Below are 7,502 nucleotides of genomic sequence, written 5' to 3'. Positions count from 1 at the left end.
CACCATCTGAGAGATTTGGAAACTAAGCCAAAGACTTCATTCAAGCTGGTCCGGGTCCCACAGCTAGCAAAGAGTTGGGATCCCATCTCACGCCCTCTCCTCTCCAGGCCTCAGTCTCTATGTCGATGGGGGAGGGGAGACAGATTCCTAGGACATCCCCAGCTAATGGCTCCGTGCTCTGAGCATTCGGTGAGCCCTGAATCACAGAGCTTTGGGAGCTCTTTTAGAGAGTTGGTACACTCATGCAGTGGGACACACCAGCCCATTTCTTGCTCACAGGTCCACATGGGGCTGGGGCTCAGCTGGACTTGGCTCCAAGCTTCGGACGGGGTTCACGTCCATGCACGTGTCTCTCGTGCTCTCGGACCAGCAGCTTCCTGGGAGTGCTCTTCTCATGGCACGTCACTAGAGCCCAAGAGCCAGACCAGGCAAGGCTTCCGTACACCCCATCCGATAACCTTTATTGGCCAAAGAAGTCACGTGGCCAGCCCCAGCCTCACTAGGACAAGAAAGCATACTTCACCCCCAGCAGGAGGGTCAGAGGGCAAACACCTGACCGAGTCCACAAGCTTTGGACAAGAGTGTTCTGTAAGACACTTAAAACAACATCTGAGGGGCTTCCCTGGTGGCGCAGTGGTTGAGAGTCTGACTGCCGGTGCAGGGGACGCGGGTTCGAGCCCTGGTCTGGGAAGATCCCACATGCCGCGGAGCAACTAGGCCCGTGAGCCACAGCTACTGAGCCTGCGCGTCTGGAGCTTGTGCCCTGCAATGGGAGGGGCCGTGATAGTGAGAGGCCCGCGCACCGCGATGAAGAGTGGCCCCCGCTCGCCGCAACTGGAGAAAGCCCTTGCGCAGAAACGAAGGCCCAACACAGCCAAAAATAAATAAATAAATAAATAAATAATTTTTTTAAAAGGGCATAAAGAGAGGTGCCAATATGAGTTTTAAAAAAAACAACAACAACATCTGAAATAGAGCCCTGGGTCTCCGGCTGCGTGCAAAGTCCTTGGACTGAAAGGATCCCAGACCTGGTCTGTCCAGACTTGGACGAGCCCTTCTAGAGCCAAGCACCTGGTCCTGTTCCTGCTCCAGCTTATGCCTGACCCCACCCTGGGGCTGGGGACCCTGGCCCTCTCAGCCTGTGGGGGCTTAGACACTAGGTGCACACTGATGTCTGTCTGTGGCCCCGACGCCAGCCTCATGCCTCGTTTGGGCCAGAGCAAAGGAGGCTGGGTGCACCAAGCCTGCAGGGTCAGCACCAGCCAAGGCAAGAAGGGGCACTATCAACAGGTAAATGGGGGCATCTCAGAACCCAGGGGCTAGGAAGCAGCAGGTTCTGGGAAGGACTGGAATCGGGGCTGATGAGCCAGAGCGAAGCCTGAAGGCTTCTTTCGTCAACTTTTATCACTGCTTCTCTGAGCACGCCTGCCTCACTCTCCTCTCCATGGCCAAACCAGCATCCCTGCTTCCACGTGATTAAAAAATGACCACTGCCCAGGGAACACCAGCCCAGGGCGCCTTCCTATGCCAGAAAGTAAGGAAGTGTTCAAAACAGGAGGGAGAAATGTCAAAGGGACATAAGTGCCCACCTGAATGGGCTCCCACGGGCTAAATTTGGGATAATTTGAGCATCTAAATGACGTTCATCCCTGACTGCACCTGTGAGAGCAAAGCCAGTGCCCACAAATCCCACCCGAGAACAATGCTACTAATAAAGAATCCACAAGTTCATACCAATAATTTTTAAAATTTTAAGTAGAAGAAGAAAAGCTCTTCTCAACTGAAGAATACAGAAGAAATGATATAAACAGAAAGTTACCATTTTATAACTAATTGATTTAAACAAGAATCCATAAAAGATGCTGTAACCACTGGGTCAGAGAGTCTTAGGGAGCGGCAGGTGGTGAAATCTGCGAGATTCCACCTTAACCAAATACTTATTAAATGTAACCTCCCCATCATAGGCTGCTGACATCATGAGTCTCCTGGTGGGACCCACAGTGGGGAGACTTGCCCGGGGAGTACTCCCAGCCGCCTCACCCAACCTGAGGGTAACTGAAGAAACACCAGATTCCCTACAAGACATCAATGTCATAAAAGACAAAGGACAATTGAGGACGTGATCCAGATCAAAGGTGACCTGCGTTTAAGGTTGTGACCAGCTCTAAAGGACACTGTGAGACTAAATATCAGATAATGGACTAAATATCAGATAACATGAGCTAAGTATTAGCTAATAGCACTGTATCAGGGTTAAATTTGCACAGGGTGATAATTATACCTGGGTTAGGTAGAAGAACACCCTCGTCCCTGCAAGATGTATGCGGAAGTATTTACGGGTAAAGCCACATGTCTGTTACTAACTCGAATATGGTTGAACGACAACAACAAAATGTGGGTGGTGTGTAAGTCGAAAGACAGGTGAAGCAAAGGTGGATAAAAATGTTAGCAACTGATACACTTAAGTGAAGAGCATATGGGTATTCATTGAACTATTCTTGTAACCTTTCTACGGGTTTGGGAATCTTCAAATAAAAGCAGGGGTGAGGGGAATGGCCATGACCAATGGCCCCTGAGTTGACGGCTTCCCTATTGAAGAGCCAGGGTGAGAACGGAGTCAGTTAGTACTTGATGCCAAGGTCCCTGGGAAGGTATTTCCAGGCCTACTTCAGTCAGGGAGTTGCCCTGGTCCAGTCAGCTGTGGCCCTGGGAATGGGGTCAGGTTCATGTGACAGGCTGCGTCCATGTAACCATGTAGAGGGGAAGAGGCAACGTTTCTTTCAGATGAGGACACTTATTATGGGCTGCAGAGATATCCCAGTGGGTGTGCACTGAAGAACCTCCCCCCACCCCAATCCTAGCACTCCCCACCTTCCTGAGGATACAGAGAAGCCCTGAAGATCAGCCATCGTGCTAGTGGGATGTCCCAGCTGGGACATGGGGGCTGGGACCCGCACACCTTCCTACGGGGCCCACACCTGACTCCACCTCGGGCCACTCTCCCCCGCTGCTTCAGGAGCAAAGCCAGTGCCCACAAATCCCCAAAACGTTTTGCTAGTTTGCACGTGGTAGGGAACTACCATATTTTGAGCACCAACTGTGTATCTCTCAATAACCTTATGAGGTGGGTATGGTTTCCCCTATTTTAAAATGAAGAAACTGAGGCCAAGGAGAGTCAAGGGCTTGCCCAAGATCATACAGCCTGTGAGGGCCATGCTGGGGGGACAGTAGAGGTGTATGTGACACCCAAGTCCTACAGCCAAGTCCCGGGTTTCAGAGACAGCCCTCAGGCAGCCAGCACTCCCAGAACAGCAGGGGTGGGCTGGGCCCCAGGCTGAAGCAGCTCTCCTATGCTGGTCCTGGGGCAACAAGATAAACAGAGTCCAAGACGGGAGGAGGGAGAAGAAGGAGCCACAGCCGTGTGGCAGGACTAGGAACTCCCAGCCAGGACCACCTCGACATGGGGACAGCCTCCTTGCTTCGACAGATAAGTGGAACAACTTAACGAAAGTCAAACACCTGGCACACAGCAGGCACTCAACAGATTCTAGCCACGTCTATAGTTGTCACTGCTGCTGTTGATAAGCCTCTGATGCTTGTAAGAAAGCTCTTTGCTTCAAAATAAACAAATGGGACCTAATCAAACTTATAAGCTTTTGCCCGGCAAAGGAAACCATAAACAAAACGACAAGACAGCCTGCTGATTGGGAGAAAATATTTGCAAATGATGCAACTGACAAGGGCTTAATTTCCAAAATGTACAAACAGCTCATACAACTCAATAGCAAAACAACAAACAACCCAATCGAAAAAATGGACAGAAGACCTAAATAGACATTTCTCCAAAGGAGACCTACAGATGGCCAAAAAGCACATGAAAAGATGCTCAACATTTCTAATTATTAGAGAAACGCAAACCAAAACTACAATGAGGTATCACCTCACACTGGTCAGAATGGTCATCATCAAAAAGTCTACAAATAATAAATGCTGGAGAGGGTGTGGAGAAAAGGGAACCCTTCTACACTGCTGGTAAGAATGTAAATTGGTGCAGCCACCGTGGAAAACAGTGTGGAGGTTCCTCAAAAAACTAAAAATAGAGTTGCCATATGATCCAGCAGCCCTACTCCTGGGCATATATCCGGAAAAGATGAAAACTCTAATTCGAAAAGATAAATGCACCCCAGTGTTCATAGCAGCACTATTTATAATAGCCAACGCAAAGAAGGAACCTAAGTGTCCGTCGGCAGATGAATGGATAAAGAAGATGTCGCATGCATATATATATGATGGAATACTACTTGGCCATAAAAAAGAATGAAATAATGCCATTTGCAGCAACATGGATGGACCTAGACATGATCATACTAAGTGAATTAAGTCAGACAAAGACAAATACTATATGATATCACTTATATGTGGGATCTAAAAACTAGTACAAATGAACTTATCTACAAAACAGAGACAGACTCACAGATAAAGAAAACAAACTTATGGTTCCCAAAGGGGAAGGCTGGCAGGAGGTTCTGGAAGCTGTTCCTGAGGGACTCTTCCTCACACCTGCACCTCGTCCTCCCAGTGACCCCGCACTCCGCTTAGCGCCTCCAAATATGACCAGCTGCCTAAGGAGGAAGAGTCTGTGGTCTGTAGTCGAACCCTCACTGACAGACTCTTCTCGGCAGAGACCCCTTCTGGACCCCTCAAAGTTCCAGAACATTCTGTCATCTCCCGGGACTCTGTCCGGGTGGCTCATGGGACTCATTTTGAATTTGCCACGGAGAGTGAGCTCCCAGGCACGCGAATCTGTGACTCGAAGAAGAGTGATGTTGACTCTTTCGTTCCCAAAGGCTGCGGTGAGAGCGGGTGGGCTGCTCTCAAGGTTACTTGATTTTATAAGCTGGTGCAACAGCGTCTTCCATGCCGCCTGCCGGAAGGAAGCCGCTCCTGTACTGAGTCACTTGGCTGTCTTTGAAGGTGAGCTGCGCTTTAAATGGATGTCAGGCCTGCAAACCGGTCCATCTGTACCATTCTTCTAGGTTCCACATATATGCGATAATATACCATATTTGTTTCTCTCTTTCTGACTTACTTCACTCTTTATGACAGTCTCTAGATCCATCCACGTCTCTACAAATGACCCAATTTCGTTCCTTTTTAGGGCTGAGTAATACAGAGGCACAGATGTAGAGAACAAACGTATGGACACCCAGGTGGGAAAGTGGGGGGAGGTGGTGGTGGGATGAATTGGGAGATTGGGATTGACATGTAGACACTGATACGTATCAAATGGATAACTAATAAGAACCTGCTGTATAAAAAAATAAATAAAATAAAATTCAAAGATTCGAAAAAAAAATGGATGTCAGGGAGTGGCATTTTGAAGTCACTGGGTCCGTTATGCACGTAGCAGAAGTTTGGCCAAGGAATCAATGTTTATGACGGAGTCCTACAGGGAGGGCAGTCTCCATCCTCAGTGCTCTAGCCAGTGCTTCTCAGCTCAGTGTGCATTTTATATATATATAAATGTATGCGGGTATGTGGGTATGTACAGAGTGCATATGAACATATATATATATGTCTATTGTGGACTGAATTGTGTTCCCCCAAAACTCACATGTTGAAGCCTTAACCCACAATGTGATAAAATTGGAGGCAAGGCCTTTAAAGAGGTAATTAAGATTAAGTGAGGTCATAAGTGTGGAGCCCTAATCCAATAGGATGGGTGTCCTTATAAGAAGAGAGAGAGACACCAGGGATATACACACAGAGGAAAGGCCACGTGAGGCCACAGCGAGAAGGCAGCCATCTACAAGCCGAGGAGACAGGTCTCATCAGAAACCAGTCCTGCTGGCACCTTGATCTTGGACTTCCAGCCTCCAGAACTGTGAGAAAATAAATTCCTGTTGTTTAACTCACCCAGTCTGTGGTATTTTGTTAAGGCAGCCCAAGCAGACAAATATAATAAACACACACACACACACACACACACACACACACACACACACACAAAGAGTCTCCTGAGAGGGCAAAAGCAATGTCATCTCAAGAGCAATAAGCACATCCAGTCCCAGTGAGACAGGGTGGGACCTGGGACCCTTTATTGGAGAGCTTGCACCTGGACAAACGTCTCCTTGAGCAACAAAATACAAAGACACTTTAAGGGACCAAAAATAACTGCATGCTTGTGCAGTTGGGGCAGAGTATGAACAATAAGATACAAAAAGGCCAAAATTCAACTGCCACTTCTGAGGTGCTGGGGGCAAAAGCAGGGTTTCACGCATGACCCCTGCACACGGCACCGCCAAGGGGGTGGGCAGACCACCTAAGCCACCCTTCTGGATCGACCCACCAATCTGCTGGGACCCATGTCCCAGTAAAGCCTCGCCTGAACTTCTCGTCTGGCTTCTTATTGATTTCTATTGCTTCAGGAGTCCCAGAACCCAGATCAGTTACACCAGGACTAGATCTAATCCCGGAACTCGGGCTCCCTCACCTTTCTGGAGCTCAGAATCCGCACATTCAGAGTCACAGCACTTCATGCACATCCTCTCTTTTGTTTTTAAACTTTTTAATATGGAACATATCAAACCTATGCAGAAGTAGAGAGTCTAGTATAATAATCCCCCATATACCCATCACCAACTTCAAAAATTATCAGCTCACTGCTCTTCTCGTTTCATCTACATCCCCACCCTACGACCCAAAACCCCAATATTTTGAGGCATGTTCCAGACATATTATTTCATCTGTAAATATTTCAGGATCTCTAGAAGACAAGGACTAGACCCACTGACACACACACTCTTTGTTTTCCTCTGAAAGAGTTCTTTCTAATGCATCCCATTCTCCCTTAGCCATGGAGAAAGAACTCAATACCTTCTGGGTTTTCCCAGCGGGTGGGGATGACGGCCAAGTGTGGGCTGGAGGATCAGGGACGGAAGGTGGGGCAGACAGAGGGAAAGCCTCAAATGCCCTGCTGAGGTTCACAGCACAAAACCAGCAATCATGGTGTCCACTGAAAGAAAAACACACACGGTAAAAGTTGTGAGTTAAGTGTTTTTTTTCTTGGTTTTTGAAATGATTTTATTTTTTAAAATAGATCTTTATTGGAGTATAATTGCTTCACAATACTGTGTTAGTTTCTGTTGTACAACAAAGTGAACCAGCCATATGCATACATATATCCCCATATCCCCTCCCACTTGAGCCTCCCTCCCACCCTCCCTATCCCACCCCTCTAGGTGGTCACAAAGCACCGAGCTGATCTCCCTGTGCTATGCGGCTGCTTCCCACTAGCTGTCTATTTTACATTTGGTAGTGTATATATGTCCATGCTACTCCCTCACTTCATCCCAGCTTACCCTTCCCCCTCCCCATGTCCTCAAGTCCATTCTCTATGTCTGCGTCTTTATTCCTGCCCTGCCACTAGGTTCATCTCAATATCAAAAAAACAAACAACCCAATCCAAAAATAGGCAGAAGACCTAAATAGGCATTTCACCA

This window comes from Balaenoptera ricei, chromosome 13, assembly GCF_028023285.1.
Source record: "Balaenoptera ricei isolate mBalRic1 chromosome 13, mBalRic1.hap2, whole genome shotgun sequence".
Classification (NCBI taxonomy): domain Eukaryota; kingdom Metazoa; phylum Chordata; class Mammalia; order Artiodactyla; family Balaenopteridae; genus Balaenoptera; species Balaenoptera ricei.
Note: the sequence above shows the minus strand (reverse complement) of the source record.